Consider the following 20,015-nt stretch of genomic DNA (forward strand, 5'->3'; position numbering starts at 1 on the left):
TGCAAAGGAACAACTAATGAAGTTACACCAGTAAAAAGTGTAACCTTTGGCTAGAAATCGGAACCGCTTGGTTAATTCCCATTGCCACTCACTTCACAGGTGATCTCTTAATTTTAAGACATGATGAACCACATCTCTCAAGCACTGTCACGGGGTTCCCAGGCTAGAGAATAAAATATAGCACATGGAATGTACTAGCTTGGTGTTTAGGTGATTTCAACATCTGTCTATACTACTCTTTGTGGATGGGAAGAAGGGAATGGATGAAAGGTGGGCTTTGGTGCGCAAAGCTACAGCTCTGGTGCTTTATGCTCTTTTTCAGTAAAAACTCCTTAGGGAAACAAGGAATTGGGGGACTGAAAAAGTTATGTCATGTCAGACTACAAAATGTTACAAAGAGTAAAAATTATTAGTACTTAGTAAAGCTTGAATGCAACAGAAGAAAGATTGCCAGGGACTCTTCAAGAATGAAACAATAATGGGAAAAATCAGAAATTAATAGCTATATTTGTATCCAAATAAGCGGTTTTCATTCATACACCAAACATATGCATTTTGTTTAAGATTGGACCACTGTTCTGAATATTTTTGAGAGAGTAATGACATCAGGTATTCGTAACTTGTTTTAAATTTTGGAGAAATCCCTTCCAAAATCGAAACCTTAACTTTTACATTGCAAATACAATTTTCTTTGTCCTGTCTGTCTTGTTTTATTCAATGAACCATTAATATTTAGCATTAATACAGAGGAAAAAGTCAGCAAGGAATCTGGGTAAAGTTTTCAGCAATACTTTTGGAAATGCTTCACTGATGAGTCCATTTATTTTGCAAAAACATTTGTAATTAGCAGCGTGTGTGCTTGTGTGCACTTTATCTAAGAAACATCTTGGAAATGCAAACACTTTATGTATTGCTATTTCTCTACTGTATCTTCAAAGGTGTTTAACCTTTGGTACCTACACACAGAAGAGCCAGAAAATGAATTCACTTGTGGGACATATATGGATTAGATCATAATTACGTAATATTAATGTAAATTGCCATTTTCCTCAGAATGGAATATAACATAAATATGCTATAATCTAATAAGAACATTGGATTATTTTCTCAGCCTGATCATTCATATAACAAACCTTTATGTGCACTGAATTAACACATTTGCTGTCTGGGTTCACTGCTATTTTATGTTCAGCACATAAGCAGCCTGCAGAAAAATAGATACACAGTTGGTACTTCAGTGTAACTGTACTGTTATTCTGGTTTTGTTTGCATGTGCTTTCAAGATAAACAAAAAGCCTTTACGGTTCCAGACAGTATCTTCTCTTCTACTTAGAAAAAAAATTACCTGTAAATGATGCCAATGTTTATTATCACACCTCCATTGCATTTGACATTTTGGAAAGTTTGGAGTCCTACAACTGAGGTGTGGATAGCAAGGTGTCACTGTCATGGATGAGTGCAGGATGTTTGGAAAGGGTCAACAGGGAAGAGGAGGGAAATTTTTGCTCTGTATAAAGGGGCTCTTTTCCAGCACAGAGCCCCAGTGTGAGAGCAGAGAAGTGCCTGGGCACATTCTTTGGGTCAGGATCAGAGGCAGGGATAACACTGCCGATGCTGTGGAGAGGTCTGTCATGGGCTGCCTGACTCTGTCCAGTACTCCCATGCTATTCACTTTACTAACCACCTACACTGTCTCATACACTTAGTAGTCAAATGAGCATGAGAAGGTAAACTGAATACAGGAACTACCTTTTTTTTCCCCAGCTACCTGTAGAAATGGTGAAATTCTTGCATCTAGTGAGTGAAATGTGTGACTGAGCTTTTTGTGCTGACCCTGGATGTCTCCTGGTGACTGATTTCAGAGAAGGCTGCTGTTGCATGCATCATGGCATGACAAGCTATAGCAAAGGGAGAGAAAATTTGCTCAATGAAGAAAAATGAAGAGCCTCCAGCCCTCCAACTGGACTGGCTTTAGCTACATTAGGGTAAACGTAGCCAGAGTAGGAGACATTATTAGATATGTCTGCCTGATATATCTGTAGAGAATTTTTTTTTTTCAACACAGATGTCAATTACAGGGGTTCAGGATTGCAAATCGTATGTGAGACAACTTGTTATCACTTTTTGCTGAGCTGAAAAGTTGGTCATGTGATGTGAGCCAAAGACATGGGAAATCTACTTTTGATAATTAGTTACAGTCCTGGTATAGAAATATATGTTTAACAGGTAGATTTAACATATTGTTTTGCTCCTTTACCAGCTCTTTCTCCCATGTTTTAAAATCTGGTCATAATTTTTTCTTGCAATTGAAGTATAAAGAAAGGAATTGAAAAATATTCTTTGTGGACTGCTTCGTGTTGAGCAATACACAAATTAAAACCAAATAAATTAATATTTTGAAAGTCTGTATACTTAAAATGCAGAATTTCACCCATTTTATCCTTCAGCATGTATCTGTGTCTACTTGGGTTTATTTTATAGAAAGGCTTTCCTTTTTGATTTTCAGACACCAAGAAATGGAGAATCCTTCATTTTTCTTGGCAGCTTTTTCCAAGGAGTAATCACCGATAGCTATTTAAAATGTTTCCTCTTCCTAGTTCTGTTTCAACCATTGGTCTTCGATCATTTTTATTTGGTAGGCTAAGGAGCACATTATTTACATTTGGTAAGTACTTACAGAATGATGTCAGGCAAATCCTGCATCTCCCCTTTGACAAGCCAAAGAGATGGGCTTCTTTAAAATATTCTCAATGAGGTACTAATTTAAAGTCTCAAGTTGTTTTTGTGGCTTCTCTTTGTAACATCTCCAAGTTTCAACGCCCTTTTCTAATGCAGATACCAGAAATGAACTTGATATTTCAGAACTGATCTCACCAGAGCTGCCCATAAAAGCAGAACCATTTCCTCGCTCCCAGCTCTTCTTTCTTCTTTATCCAGAGCTCAAAGAGCCCTTTGGATGTAGCATTGTACAGAGGCCACATGTTTAGCCTGTAATCAATCATAACCTACAAGTATTTAGCCGCTGCCTCCCAAAGGTCTCATCCCCTCCAAGTACAACCTCTGTTCTTTGTTCCCAGCTCTATGACTCTAAAACTAGTCAGAAAAAGTCTTTGAGACACAAAATCCTTGCAAGCTGGAGAAGTGGCCTGAGGAAGTACCACCAGAGCACGCTCATGTGAGGGCACAATGGGGAGATCAGTGGGGCCTGTGGCTGGGCAGGGCTACGGGAAAGTGGAGACCAGCCCTATTGTGGCATCACTGGGGCTCTAGGGGGCTAGCATGGGGTCCAGGGCTGTGGGCAGTGTGGGGAGGACCCTGGAGACTGGGCAGAGTAAGTCAGGCTGTTGGTGCCCTGAAGACGTGGTCAGTTTGTCTTGTGCTCACATGTCCCTCCAAATGTTGTAAGGTGACTGCATCTGGAGGCAGGACATGGTAGCAGGTAGGTTTCACATCTGGCCAGCCACAGCCACAGCCACACTTGTCTTGTTGACTTAAACTGAAATGACATTAATGCTCATTCTGGTGATCTCCAACGGGTACACTGGCAGTCTTAGCGCTTGTACTTGCAAGCTTTCTCTCTTCTCTGGCTGTACTGAAACACACAATGTCAGCTTTAACACCATTGACCTACTCCAACCTGCTGCACAGAACCAAGATATTTATGGTTTATCCCTAAATAACCTACTTTATTTTTTTTATTTTTTTTTTTTTCAAATTTTCCCTTGAGGAACCTCCAGAAAGCAGATAACATCACCTTCCTGTTTTTCCTTTTGCAGTGGTTGCCTGCTTTTGTCATTTAGAAAGTTTTCCATCACATCTGACTCTCATCTTCCTCACAGCAAAAGCAATGGATTTGTTCTGATCTTGCCTCTTCTATACTCAGAGAGCAGTTTTCTTCTTGGAAGAGTGTTCTTGTGCCCCTCTTAGTCCTGTATTTCTTAGACAAAAAAAGCAAAGTTATTTTAATCATCCCATAAAAGTCATATTTTCTAAATGTCATGTTTTTATTCTTCTTCTGTCTCCTATTTGTATATATATATACATATATTTACATATATTTTAACATACAGTGCCCCAACAGGCTCCTATATTGTAGGTGTGATTTTGCCAGGTCCAGCTGAAATAATTACCACCTAGATCTTGCACATGACATTTTTATTGATACTTAAATGGCATTTAAGTATCAACTGGCTCAAATATGAGGGGTTTTTTAGGTAATATATGAATATAATAGCTATATAAATACACACAAGTCAAATGCATTTTATGCCATTTGCTCACTTGGTAAACTCAGTTTAGGATGCTCTCTGTTACATTAATTGGGGAGAACAGTGCAGCAAATTCAGGAATAAGAACCTACATCTTAAACATTTTTGTCTTTCTTTATTTTTGTCTTAGTGTAGCTTTTTCTATTCAAACATATGTGTAGCCTTCATTGTCTGCTTTGCATCATTCAGCTGTCTGGCTTGGTATGCTCTAGGTCAGGTCACATATACATCATTTCTGAACAAGGAAATTCTTTATTTTGGATCAAGTAAAATAACCTTGACTTATCACTAAAAAGAATAATTGTCTGGAATGTCTGCTTTTAAGTCTGCCATTATGTGCTGAAAATAAATTATTGTGTGAGTAGTACAATAAGCAGGAATATTTCTGAGTGACAAAACAAGCAATGCAAGCTGTAAGTAGTGTGAAATTTTGTGTCAACTCATCATGCTTATCATTAGTCACACAGGCAATAACAAGCAATCAGTCATTGACACAGGATAACTGAAAACGGTATTCCAAAAACATTTCTTGAAAATAGATCATATTTCATGATGCTGGCTCCTAGAGTTTCTTTGTGCATGTTTTGGATTATTTGTTGAATAAGAGCCAGCTATAAAATATAGCAAAAGGCATGATAGATTTGACTCTGACAGATGATGCTTTTTCCTCTGTTTGAACATCGTCAGTCAGGGCTAACATGGGGTTTTCAGCATTACCACACTGCACTCAGTGAACTAAAGCACACACTTTATGGAAAATGTGTGGTTTTCTCTGAAACCTACTACTAACACTCCAACTAAAAAAAGTCTCAAACCAAAAACAAAAACCAAAACCAAACAAAATCAAAACCCCAACAAAATTTTCTCTCTTATGGATATTTACACCCAGTAAATGACCTTTCTTATCCTCTTTGGAATTTTTCTGAGAAAACATTTTTCTCCAGTGAGAAGACATTTTGACCATAATATTCATTCTTTTAAAAAGCACTGATGTGATGCCAAATATGAGATGAAGTCTAAAGAAGAAAAGAAAGCATTTGTCTTATTGCAAAACTCCTCTGGGTTTTCCTGTTAAGCGGTGAAGCTAAGCAAATGAAATGAACATCAATTTTTGACCATTTCATGCATTTAAACAGGACTCTGTTTCTTAAGTGATGTACATTTTTTTGGAAGCCAAGGACTACCTAAAAAGTGAATGGAAAAAAATGTGTTTAAGGAATGAGATTTGAGGTTCACAACAAGATACTACTAGTTTGGGATGAAAAAAGTTATCTGAAGCAGAGCTGGAAAAAATGTCAAGATTGAGTTAGGTTGTCTGTTAAGGTACTTGCAATCGTATGTGGGGGACTTTAACCTGCCAGATATCTGCTGGGAGCTCAATACTGCACAGAAGAGGCAGTCTAGGAATTTCCTAGAGTGTATAGAGGACAATTTCCTTCATCAGCTGGTAAATGAGCCTACCCGGGGTAAGGCCTTGCTAGACCTACTGTTTACAAACAAAGAAGGGCTGGTGGGAGATGTAGTGGTTGGCGACCGCCTGGGGCATAGCGACCACGAAATAATAGAATTTTCAATAGTTAGAGATGCAAGGAGAGCCACCAATAAAACCTCTACACTGGACTTCCGGAGGGCAGATTTTTGCCTATTCAGAAGTCTAGTTCAGAGCATACCCTGGGAAACAATGCTTAAAAACAAGGGGGCCAAGGAGGGTTGGACATACTTCAAGCGGGAGGTTTTGAGGGCACAGGATCAGGCTATACCAGTGCGCCGAAAGGCTAGCCGACAGGGAAGACAACCGGCTTGGCTAAACAGGGAGATTTTGAAGGAAATCAGAAATAAAAAGAGAGTTTACAGACTGTGGAAAAAAGGGCTGGCTACCTATGAAGAATTTAGGAAAATAGCTAGATCGTGCAGGAAAAAAAATCAGGGAAACAAAAGTGCAGTTTGAAGTTAATTTGGCCAATTCTGTTAGGGATAATAAAAAGTCCTTCTTTAAATATGTTAATAACAAAAGGAGGGGCAAGGAAAACCTCCATTCTCTACTGGACTTTGAGGGAAATATAGTTAACAAAGATGAGGAGAAAGCTGAGGTACTTAATACCTACTTTGCCTCAATATTTACCAGTCAAACAGATGGCCCTCAGGATAACTGGCCTCTGGAGGTGGTTGACAGGGATAGGAAGCCAAATAGTCCCCTTGTATTCCAAGAGGAAATAGTTGGTGGCTTACTGAGCCATCTGGATCCTCATAAGTCTATGGGACCAGACGGGATCCATCCTAGGGTGATGAGGGAGCTAGCAGAAGAGCTCGCCAAGCCGCTCTCCATCATCTTCCAACAGTCTTGGCTCACTGGGGAGGTCCCAAATGATTGGAAACTGGCAAATGTTACCCCAATCCACAAAAAGGGCTGCAAAGCTGACCCTGGCAACTACAGGCCTGTCAGCCTGACCTCGGTGCCTGGCAGGGTGATGGAGCAGATCATCCTGAATGCAATCACACAGCACCTCCAGGATGGACCAGGGATCAGACCCAGCCAGCATGGGTTTAGGAGAGCCAGGTCCTGTCTGACCAACCTGATTTCCTTTTATGATCAGGTGACCCACCTAGTGGATGAGGGGAAAGCTGTAGATGTGATCTATCTAGACTTCAGCAAAGCCTTTGACACTGTCTCCCATAATATACTCCTTCAAAAGCTGATAGCCCATGGCTTGGACAAGTGCACTCTCTGCTGGGTTAAGAACTGGCTGGAGGGCCGGGCCCAGAGAGTGCTGGTAAATGGGGCTGCATCTAGCTGGCGGCCAGTCACTAGTGGTGTCCCCCAGGGGTCAGTGTTGGGTCCAGTCCTGTTTAACATCTTTATTGATGATTTAGATGAGGGGATTGAGACCACCATCAGCAAATTTGCTGATGACACCAAGTTGGGGGGCAGTGTTGACCTGCTGGAAGGCAGGAGGGCTCTGCAAAGAGATCTGGATAGACTGGAAAAATGGGCTGATTCCAATGGGATGAAGTTCAACAAGGCCAAGTGCCGGGTCCTGCACTTTGGCCACAACAACCCCCTGCAGCGCTACAGGCTGGGCACAGAGTGGCTGGAGAGCAGCCAGACAGAAAGGGACCTGGGGGTACTGATTGACAGCAAGCTCAACATGAGCCAACAGTGTGCCCAGGTGGCCAAGAAGGCCAGTGGTATCCTGGCCTGTATCAAAAATAGTGTGGTCAGCAGGACAAGGGAAGTGATCCTTCCCCTGTACTCTGCATTGGTGAGGCCACACCTGGAGTATTGTGTTCAGTTCTGGGCCCCTCAGTTCAGGAAAGATATTGAGGTGCTGGAGCGGGTCCAGAGAAGAGCAACAAGACTGGTGAAGGGACTTGAGCACATGACCTATGGTGAGAGGCTGAGGGAGCTGGGGTTGTTCAGTCTGGAGAAGAGGAGGCTTAGAGGTGACCTCATTGCTCTCTATAACTACCTGAAGGGAAGTTATAGCCAGGTGGGAACTGGTCTCTTCTCCCAGGCAGTTAGCAATAGGACAAGGGGACATGGGCTTAAACTCTGCCAGGGGAAGTTTAGGCTGGATATTAGGAAGAAGTTCTTTACGGAAAGAGTGATCAGGCATTGGAATGGCCTGCCTAGGGAGGTGGTGGACTCACCGTCCCTGGAGGTTTTTAAACTGAGATTGGACATGGCTCTTAGTGCCATGATCTAGTAAATGGGCTGAAGTTGGACCAAGGGTTGGACTTGATGATCTCTGAGGTCTTTTCCAACCTAGCCAATTCTGTGATTCTGTGATTCTGTATTTGTTGAACTGTTGCAGGTAGTGAGCATAGTCCTGTCTAAGCCAATCTAAACAACCTTTTTGTGGTGGAAAATGAAAGGGTAATTTTTCCAGACAAATCTATGATGATGAATTGTTTGCTGACAGACATTAGTCTGAAGGAAACAAAACAAAACCAAACATATGCAACTGCTGAATTTGATAAGCACACCCTCCATATGAGAAACCCTTTCCCCCTGAATACATAAATCCTGTGTGAAGCCTCTCCCTACCCTCCTCCCCCCCAGTTTAGGACAAATTCCATTCTGAATGCAAATTTTGTAATCTTGGGCTGTTGCCAGCTATTTATAAATGTTATGTTTTTCTGCTAGGTGAATACAGCTGTATCGTTATACCTACGTGGGGTTTCATAGGCAGATGCAACATCTTCAGTGAGACTGGCTTATACAGCCAGTCAGATTTTCAAAAAGAAAGAAACCAGATTATAATTACACATAATAAGAGGAAGATAAAATAAAAATGATGAAAGTAAAATCTTCACAAGAGGTTTAAGAAATGGCTTTATTTATGTCTGTTCTGTAGGTTTATGAGACCGAAAGCAGTAGCTCTTTCTGCTGCATGGTGATTAATTTCATTTGAAGGTTCAGTCCACAGTAAACATACTACAATAACTCATACACGTCACATACCCCACAACACTGGGTACCCTGACAAACACTACAGCCTTGATCTTCTGGGAACTCAGAGAAAATTTTGATAATGATACAGCTTCCAGAATGAAGAAAAATAGAGGGAGAAGTGATTTGAAGACAGACATCATCTAGAGATAGTGCAACTGCGTGTTGTTGTTTGCATCTTTCCCAGTGTGTTATCCTGGATATTGATATTAATAGCAGAGTCATCTTTTTTTCTGGGACTCGAAAATGCAGTGTGAGGAACCATTTTGGGCTAGAATGGCAAGTGGAATGACTGCACCAGGATCAAGGTGACACAATTACTTCTGACTCTGGACAGCAAATGGATATAAATGGTAGGAATGAGTGTCGTGGATCGCATTGAAGAATCAATGTGGTATCAGAAAGACAGAGGTGAGGACACAGTATTTAAGATAGTTATTCAAGAAGAGTGGGTATATTCTTAAAAGTTCATTCCTAGAGACAGAAGGAGCAGTAATATCAAAGAAAAAAAAAACAAACCAAAAGAAAACACCAAAATTGGAATGGAATTTTATGACATTTTGCAGTATGGTATTGGGAATAGGGGCTTGCTGTAGGATATGCATATTCCTGCACAAAACCAAAACCAAATTCAAATTGAAAAGTAGCATAGGGGAATAAAGGAAAAAGGATAAATTAGTAAAAATATTCCATAATGAAAAGTGGGTAAATGCAAGTTTCCAGAATAGGCTTTAAGTGTTCTAAGTGTAATATGTCAGAGTAGCAGATAGCGTATTTATCCCTAAAGAGAGAAGAAAGTAAGAGGAAAAAACCAGAACCCTTCCGTGATTAAAGCAAAGTCCTGGTTATCCAGGTGGCTTCAGAAGATGGAACAGCAGTTCACAGAAAGAGGCCTGAGTGGTAAGAGACAGTGTAATGTTTTGGAAAACAAGAAAGATGTAAACAAATTTGACAGGAGAAAGCAAGTAACAGGAAATATTTTTTTTTTTTTTGAAGTCAGGAAGTCTGTGAAATTTTATCAAAGCACCAAAATCACTCTTGCAGCCTTCCTTATCACCAAAACGAATGTGGGAACCACCATCTTCTTAGGCATTTAATACATGTTGATTTTGTGAAGCAGGATGAGGGGAAAAGGAACTTCTACAGCTGCCACAGCACTGAAATTGAAGTCATTGAAATAAAATTTAAAAAATATTTGGAACTGGAAAATCATGGAATAATCTCAATTGGAAGGGACTTCTGATCCAACTGTTCAGTCCAGAGGACAATTCTGAAATTAGAGTAGGTTGCTCATCACAATGTCCAGGTGGGTGTTGAATATCTCCAAGAAGGGAGATCTCACAGCATCTCCAGATAACTTACTATTTACAGTGCTTTTTTGCCATTGTATCCCCTGCTCCTACAACCTGGTGCAGCATTGTTGTCAGCATACGGTGACACCCATTATGGACCAGGGAAGCATAACAGCAGGTGAGATATTCTGGATGGCAAAACCTCTGATTCACCGTGGCCAGGGATGCCTCCTGTGACTGGTCACTCAACTCTTGCTCACATTTTGGCTAACACGCAGCTCATGCTGAGGCCTGATGTTTGCTGGGAGACTGCACCATTAGGTCAAAGTGAGAGCAACAGGTAGTCAGGAGACAGTGGAGAGGATGAGATAAAGATCATTAAGGAGCCATTACCGCTTACATCTTGCTGTCTCCTGCAGCTGCAATTCTTGCACATTGACTGTCTGACAACCTCTTTAGAATCCATTAACTTATGGAAATGGTAAAGACCAAACTCACAAACCAAGAGGCATAAATATATAAGCTTAATCAAAAGGTCTTGAAGTGGATCCAACAGCAGCCAGAATGCTAAGGCCTTCACATTTGCCAGTGTCATACAGAGGATGCCCAAATCAAGATATAAGGGGAAGGGGGAGCACCCTCACCATCAGCTGGAGTACCAGGACACCACCTGCATCGTTCTTCTTCCTCTGAGGACCCAGTGAGTGACTCGTTTACTTTTTAGGGTCAGAGTCTGGGTTGCAAGTTTTGTATCGTGTTGATTATTAAAGATTTGACCTGATCCATTGAGAGTCCAAGTGACTGAAAAGCCTAGGTAACTGAAATTTTAGGTAATAGGAAAGTTATGCTAATTGCTAGAAATTCTGCGTAATGATAATCTATGTTGACTACTAAAATCTTCATATAATGATAAAGCTGTAAGTATAATACAACCTTGTGGCCAATTTTGATTCTACAAAGGATCCTTAAAAGAATCTGCCTGTTTCTTTAATGCCAGGTGGCATCAGGTGACATGTTATAGTTAAAAAATAAAATCATTGGTGAAATAATCAAATTTATTGCAGAAGGCTCATATAATCACCAAATAAATTGGAGAACATAGTTAGAAATCACTAAGTAGATGTAAAAATATAAATTTTCGACATAACTGTGGCAAGGTCAATTGCATTTTTTGTGTGCAATTATGTGCTACAGCTCCTTGAGTACCATAAAAGAAAATTGATGAATGTATTTTATGTGGACTTTCACAGTCTTTTGATAAGATCACTCACAAATTGGTAGGAAAATCAAAATAATAAAATGAGAAGCCTAGTTCTGTTGTATCTTAGAAACTGTCTAAAATGGGAAAGATGGGAAGCATGGTCCATTTTTTGACGATATGAACAGTTAATGACCTGCGCATGTTGCCTTTAATGAGGTTGTCTTGGTTAAAGCCATTTTTCGGTCATTTGGAAAAGATAGTGGAAACCTGATATAATTTTCATATGGCACAGAATTGCGTAATTTGGCAGGGTTATGGAAGACTTTGAGAAACTCACAACATAATTAAATTGGCAGTACTATGGCAGACAGTTCCATATGGCCAACAGCAAGATCTCACAGACTGAAAAGAATATTTTATTTCTTGTGCATATGCCTGGGGTCAAAATTCATTGTAGCCTCATCTTTCAAAAGAGCTCTGGGAGTCTGCACTAACAGATCATTAAAAGTTTCTGTATTTTGAAAAAGGCCTTCCTGTGGCAAGTTGTACTAATTTCTGATTAGAAAAGAAATCAAAAGAGACATAGGTAGACAGAAGATGAAAGGATTTTACATGTAGAGAAAAAGAGCTTTAAAACATGAGATCCCGAATAAACAAATAACACCAGTCCTGTAGAAATAACTAATGAAGAAAAAGAAAATTACTCAGGAAGAAAAAAATTAGACTGACTATAGCAAATACAGTAACTATATATAAAGATACTCTAAACCAAATTATAAACAATTTATATTGAGTGCTAAAAGTACAAGAGCAGAGATACCGAATAAAGTAGAAATACAGGAAACATAAAAACTTTAAGGGAAATATTTTGCACTAACAAGCTAATGCTGCTGGGTGTAGCTGATGCTACGAAAGTAGAAAACTACTAAAAAGGAAAACATTTACAGGAAGAAAAAAAAAATTACAATTGTAGAGAACTTGACACTATGAATCTTATGAACACCGTGTTTAAATGTGTTCATCAGCGATTGAACTCAGTTGAGCCTGGGAAGTCATGTGTCTTGTGTCCAAAGATTTTGACCAGCTGTTTTCTATGGACTTAAAATGAGAGATAAGCTGCTTTGCAAATCTCCTGGTTTTGAATCTTTATTTGGAGCTTTTGGCATGACAGCATCACAAGTGGGACTTTGGGTTAGGTAAGTCCTAGGTCTGGTCAAGTAGCATTTGCGTTCCTCTTATGCAATTGCCAAGAGAATCAGAATCACAGAATCACAGAATTGGCTAGGTTGGAAAAGACCTCAGAGATCATCAAGTCCACCCTTGGTCCAACTTCAGCCCATTTACTAGATCATGGCACTAAGAGCCATGTCCAATCTCAGTTTAAAAACCTCCAGGGACGGTGAGTCCACCACCTCCCTGGGCAGGCCATTCCAATGCCTGATCACTCTCTCCGTAAAGAACTTCTTCCTAATATCCAGCCTAAACTTCCCCTGGCAGAGTTTAAGCCCATGTCCCCTTGTCCTATTGCTAACTGCCTGGGAGAAGAGACCAGTTCCCACCTGGCTATAACTTCCCTTCAGGTAGTTATAGAGAGTGATGAGGTCACCTCTAAGCCTCCTCTTCTCCAGACTGAACAACCCCAGCTCCCTCAGCCTCTCCCCATAGGTCATGTGCTCAAGTCCCTTCACCAGTCTTGTTGCTCTTCTCTGGACCCGCTCCAGCACCTCAATATCTTTCCTGGACTGAGGGGCCCAGAACTGAACACAATACTCCAGGTGTGGCCTCACCAATGCAGAGTACAGGGGAAGGATCACTTCCCTTGTCCTGCTGACCACACTATTTTTGATACAGGCCAGGATACCATTGGCCTTCTTGGCCATCTGGGCACACTGTTGGCTCATGTTGAGCTTCCTGTCAATCAGTACACCCAGGTCCCTTTCTGCCTGGCGGCTCTCCAGCCACTCTGTGCCCAGCCTGTAGCGCTGCAGGGGGTTGTTGTGGCCAAAGTGCAGGACCCGGCACTTGGCCTTGTTGAACTTCATCCCATTGGAATCAGCCCATTTTTCCAGTCTATCCAGATCTCTTTGCAGAGCCCTCCTGCCTTCCAGCAGGTCGACGCTGCCCCCCAACTTGGTGTCATCAGCAAATTTGCTGATGATGGTCTCAATCCCCTCATCTAAATCATCAATAAAGATGTTAAACAGGACTGGACCCAACACTGACCCCTGGGGGACACCACTAGTGACTGGCTGCCAGCTAGATGCAGCCCCATTCACCAGTACTCTCTGGGCCCGGCCCTCCAGCCAGTTCTTAACCCAGCAGAGAGTGTACTTGTCCAAGGGGTTGAAAACTTGATGTAGAGGCTGGCATGGGGACTGCTGTGCCCTTGAGGCAGCATCTGAATGGAAGTGTGTTAATTTAAGGCTAGGAATATCTCAGCAAGGAGAAATAAAGCTGCAGATGATTAATTCATACAAACATCAGATAAAAAAGTCTCCAGCACCTGCAAAAAATGAATCTATGAAATCGTAAGCTGGGATTCTCTGGGTCACCGTGTCCTAATGTAAAGGACAAAACAAGAACTGTGTGATAGTTCCAGGATGGGAAGACAGACAATCTGACCAGTTAGATGTTTTTCATTTCAATTTTGATCATAGTGGAAGGGGGCTCATGGAGAAAGCTGAAATATCATCCATAACTTGCCTTCTGTGTCTTGGCACTGCTGCAGACTCTTTCTGCTGAGAGGCCTGTGCAGTGCAGAGGCACCACAGGCTGAGCTAAATACATGCTGTCGGCTTCCACTGTACATTCAATTTGGACTCCCACATTTTTTGAAGCATTTTTATGGCTCTATCCCCTACAGATTTTTTTTCAAATAACCAACAAAAAAAAGGAAACATCAAATGAAAAGAAAAAACCTTTCACTTATAAAAGCATTTGGAATTTAATTAATCTTCAGAGCAGGTTAAAAAACAGTTAATCAGAGGCCATCTACCATCTACACAACTTGCATGTTTTAAAAGGCACCTACTGTCTTTCAGAAGACTCATTATGATCTAATATGCAACCCTGAAGTTAACAACAACAGTAGTTTGGTCAGTTCACGGGAACTGCTAGGCAATGTTTGAAAAACATGGTATTTCCTACCTAGTAGGAGTTGTTGTCAGTGAAAATGATGAAATAGTACAGAAAAGTGGAGAGTTCTCTTGATGTATAGCAATTCTGGTGGGTCTGATTTGTGGGACATCTGTAACCACACACTTTTTTCTTTTTTCAAGAAACATGTATTTTTTGAAACACAGATACATATACAAATAGATATATATATAAAAAAACCCCAAACGAACAACTTACAAGATGTTTCATAACCTTGCAATCCTGTTTAAAAATCATCACACTACTGTGGCATGATTTAATAAAATACAGTTGTCATGATTCCAGGTGAAAAATTTGTAGAGAAAATTAATTTTGGATGTTCCATTTCTTACAGATTACTGCTATTTCAATATTGTGAGTTATGTCTGAAAATAAGCCTTAGGCAAAAGGCACACTCATGTCCATATTTGTATTTAATTTCCAGGACCAAATTTTCCATTTAAATCCAGTTTTGAGGATGTATTTTTTTCTTCATGCCGAAGAAAAAGTGTCTGTTTTTCTTCATTGTCAGATCTAGAGGTAAACCAGTTTTCAGCACCAGAGAAAACACACAAATTTTACTGTTCTGTTACAATATGTTTGCTGGTATTTTAAAGATTAAGCGTACGCTTCCAAGAGTATAGTTTTTTTCACATGGACTTTGTACATCATCTTAACTTAGCTAATAATTCAGTGATAATTAGGCAGCTAGACCATTTTGGTTTGCCTAATCATATCTCACGTACAGTGTGACTGTCACCAAAATGTCAGTCAGCTAGCAACAGAAGTCAGTTTTATATTGGATATAGCCACCTCTTTTGAAAAGTAAGAGGGACCCCTCAAACACCGACACATATTATATAGAGAGTCACACTCCTGGCTTCTGTGCTGGGCATCCTCAGTCTCTGCACCTTCACAGCTGGATGCCACAGTACCATTTCTGATTCTAAACAAAATGGAGGAAACGTGATATCTTTGATATGCCCCAATAGCAGTAAAGGGTTGATACAGGTTTTCAAGTGGAAAACATTTATATGGTGGCCTACTGCAGTGGTGTAAGGCGCACCTTGTGTGTTATAACATCTGTGAAGCTGATAAAATAGTCGGTTTTGGTAATCCATACAAGAGTCTTGTAATTCATTTCCAGTTGAGTAACACAGAACAAAAAAATGCCACTGTGAAAGTGCATGCTATGCTGGTAATAATTTTTCAGATGTTATAATCTACTCAGATTGATACAGAAATCATTAAAAAAGAGACAAATTTCTGTTCCTTCATGGTACTTCACTGTGGTCAGATGGGTTCAGAATTGATTCCCAGAAAAAAAAAATTATCATTTTATGTCATTCAGTCTATTGTAACATGACACCTTTGTGCAAAGAGGCCTGGGTTAATTGCTCATCAACACTTGTCCACCTTGCAGCAAGAAGATAAACTCTGATTCACCTGGATTTCGTATCAATCCTAGATACATTCCAGAACATCAGAGAAAAAGGACTATATGTGAAGCTTAGTGTTGGAACCTTGTTGTTTATTAACTCTTTTATTATTCCTACGTAAAAGATGCACTGATTAATATTTTCATGCTTATTTGTATTTTAATCTGGTAGACCTTCACTGGAAAGTTGATCCTGTATTGCAGCACCAGTGCTGTAATGTAACGTTACTGTGAAGTTAGGGCAAGAAAGGCTAATAATCTTAAGAGAGAGATATGGAGTGAGTTGCCAAGGATGGAAGAGAGGTGATGGCATGTTTTAGATGCAAGGTCTTCTGCTAGATTCCCTGCAGACACATCTTTTCATGAAGAAAAGGGCCAGATACCCGCAGAACAGGGAATCTTTCATCTTTATCTCTTCCTTCTGAGCCTATCGAGACCTCCCCATGTGAAATTTGTACATCTGGGTGGCTGGAGGTTTTTAGAGGGAAACACATCTGGCAAACTGTCAGGAGGAAGTTATTTACCAGGAACTGGTGAATTGGCATCATTCCCTGGCACTGGGAAGTGTTGTGGGAAACTGGGTGCTAGTTGAACTCTGCTTCTGGAAGAAAAGAGGAATCTGAAAAGCAGCATGTATTGCAGAAGAAGGAACAAATAAGTATAGGTATTTTCCAGCTTTCTCACAAAGGTGGTTGAGGTCTGCAGCACTGGGAGATCACCTTGCTGCATCCGCAAAAATGAGAGGTAGCAAATACCTTGCTGCCCAAGAGGCAAGTGCTGTAAGGATGAATGAGGTCTGAGCTGTAGGGTCGAAGGGATGCTTTTCCTGCATTTGTGCAGCAGTAGGAGCAGGACGGTAAGTTGTCTCCAGCTAAGGTGAGAAGCTGGGAAACAAGCTAGAGGGATGAGGACAGAGTGTCTTACATACAGCCTGCTAAAACACTGAGCCACTGAGACAAACTGCAGTGGGTGCTTTTTTGGCTAACAGTGAAAAATTAAGGCTGCTGGGCCAAGTGTTTCCCTGCTGAATAATAGCTAAGGTGAATTTTCAGAGGAATTGTTTAGTTACGGTGTAACGTGAAAAAGGTATTTTGAGGGCCTCAGTGACAGCCCCGCCACTGGGTACTGCAACAGAGCTACTATGCTTGCTCCTAAAGAGACTATCCTATGGTTAATGTTGGAGGCTTCGCATGAAAATCAGCTTTGGCTCTCCACTTGGTGGCAAGCAATTTAATAAGGTTCATATGTGCAGTTGCAGGACTACAGCTCTCTTCAAACATGCAAGAAGAGCTCTCTTTCCTGGCACAACATAACAGATCAGAAACCCCAGCTCTGCTTTCTGTTTTCTGATGATGGTTTTGATTCACAGCTAAACTGTAATTACACAGGAAATCCAAATGTAAAGGTATGTAGCAGGGAGAGGTGCTTTTTCTTGTTCAAAAGCGTCTCGCCATTCTGTGGGTGGTCGCATAATTCAGCAAACGCCCACGGATGGCAGAAGGTTGTGTCAGCCGGCTCCGCGCAGCCCAGCACCGCGTGCAGCACTGTGGCGCGCTTTGCCTCAATGCTCCAGGGCACTCCATCTTCTCCAGGAAGTAAAACTGGCACTGGAAACAACATAGCAAAAAGGATCATATTTGGAAAAAAAAGATTAAAGAAAACAAATAGCATGTAAATCAGGACTACACTACCTTTAACCAGGTGGGGTTTTTACTCCTCACTTCCTCAATGAAGTACAAAGTAGAGAGCCACTGAAGCCTCTAATAGAAGATGATGGTTTAGGATTTTCGTAATTGTGTGTAAGTGTCTGGGAAGGAACAGTTAGAAGTTCTCTGTAAGCCACTTTGAAAATGTAAATCTGCTTGTCAAGATTAACTATGTCCCTGCTACCCATTTGCTGGGCCGCAGAATTTATTCCTATCTCTTTAAATTAAAAATTCATGTTGAAAATTAAATGTTCTTTATCTAAAACTTTGATTATCCAACAGCTTATATGTTGTCTCCTGAGACCTTTAGATAATCACATTGCAGCAATGCATGAAGAAAACAAACTGTGGCTGCAAATAACTAGGTAAGAACTTTACCTTCTTTCTCAATAATATAATCCTGTCATGCATCCGAGTCCAATATGCTTGCTTTACTGACAAAAATATGGGTTTGGTCTGGAAAGCAAAGCAAATGCTGCAGAGTTCTAGTACAGTAGCTGAATTCCGACTCCAGTGTTGCCAGTTGGACTGTCAATTAAGTTGTCATTACAGGATGTTTATTATCTAACAGAAAGCTGCCTGTGTTAGGGTTTTGTTTTACTCTTGTCCCTGTCACTTGCATGTCTGTGCTTTCATCATGTATGATCAGAAATGGATTAAGGCCTAAATTGGTGCCCAGATTTACCAAAATCACTGGGTGTTCCAAAATGCTCCTTTGCTGCCTCTCCTCACCATCTCCCCAGTGGATCGCTCCTTCCTCCCTCTCCCCGTGGGATGCCATCTCCTCTTACCCTGCTCCTGTGCCCCTGATGTCCCAGCCAGAGGACACAGCTGAGCCCCCTGGGAGGCCGGCGAGCACCCCTCTGTCCCCTCCACCACCCTCCTGCCCAGCCCTGGCTCCCACCCGTGCCCTGGCTGCTGCTGCTGACCGCAGATCCAGGAGCCCAGGAGGGCAGCTTAATCTCCTCCTGCTGATGCTGGGGATGCAGGAGGCAGAACCACAGCTTGCTTTTTGATGCAAGGTGGGGTTTGCAGCAGGAGAATATATTAACAATAATATTTGGGCTTCTACACCAAACTCATCATATTTAGAAGGTGTGGAAGGGATGTATCATATGCCCATAAAATGTCAAGACTACAAAATAATTTATATCTGCACTTCACACAAAGGCAAAACTGAGCAATGATTAAAAATCAAGTCTGTTATTTTGCTGTGGCATCATAATAGCAGCAGTATAAACTAGAGATGAGAACACACTGAAAGTCTTTATTTTCAAACAGTTACAGTCATTAAAAAATAAAGTGCTCAAGGGCATGAAAATTTTCAGACCGAAAAGATTTTTTTTCTCAATTTGAAAGTCTAACAGCATTGTAGCTAGCCATTTATAACACTGACGTGCTGGGAGCTGACTGCTCCTGGGTCAAAATTATTTCAGCCCTGCTAGCTTTTATGCATAGTTTTTTCTCCTTGTTCTTTCTATACGTAGGGTGAAGCTAGACTGTTTGAAGATGTGGATGAGAGATTGCACAGGCGCTGCCTGAAGTAATCTGTGGGTTCCTGCTACCATCTGGTCATTGCAGGTGGACCACAGCAGGTGGAACCATACAGCCCCCAAATGATTGCCCTGAAATCCAGTTCTCTTGCTGATTTTAAATAATCTGGTGACTATTTATTGGGGCTAAGTAGTAATACAGTTACATGGCAGCTGTAGAAATCCATTATGTTCTTTGTCAGTGTCAGCCCACCAACAGTAACCCAGGTATGCGTGCCTGTATGTGAGATGTATTTATGCGTTTATGCATGCACACACATGCATCCTCTGACAACATCAGTGGCCGTTTCTCTTTTCACCTCAGGGAAAGCTCACCCAAGGTGGTTTATGATTTTATTGATATCTATGTCTAGAACTCCAATCAGCTTAAAAAGATCAGAACTTCCGTGTTGTCTATCATATAATAATAATAACAACAATAATAATAATTACTCTGAAAAATTGATGCCTTGCATCTTTAAGTACAGCTTGAGGATGAATTATGGAAAGCTCCAGGGAGTAAATAGCAAGTAGCTTGTGAAAAAAAGGAAACAAAACTATGACAGACAAATGTCAAGATTTTAAATCAAATTGATTATTTAATGATCTTTTAGTCCTCTTCTTTAGCTTTAAAAGTATGCTCTTTCTTGCATTAAGTCTTTTAAATATTAGACAACTGTTCTATTTGAGGCACTGTAGATCCACTTTTGAGAAAGAGTTATGGGTTAGGAAATCTCCTGAGTCTTCTCTGTTGCTGTTTAAATAATTCCGTGTCTTTGGGGGCAGATCAGAACACTACACTGGTTTTAATCAGAGTGCAAATTACACTCTTAGTGTCACCTTAACTAAGGAGCGCCTGAACATTTACTGCAGTATGGGAAGAAGCAATTCTGTATCTGTAATTCTGCCATGTAACCCCGTGTTTTGCAGGTGTATTCTTCTTGAGCACTGATCTGCACATCTTTGATAATTTGACTGTATATACAATGACAG

The sequence above is a fragment of the Patagioenas fasciata genome, chromosome 2 (assembly GCF_037038585.1).
Source record: "Patagioenas fasciata isolate bPatFas1 chromosome 2, bPatFas1.hap1, whole genome shotgun sequence".
Lineage (NCBI taxonomy): Eukaryota > Metazoa > Chordata > Aves > Columbiformes > Columbidae > Patagioenas > Patagioenas fasciata.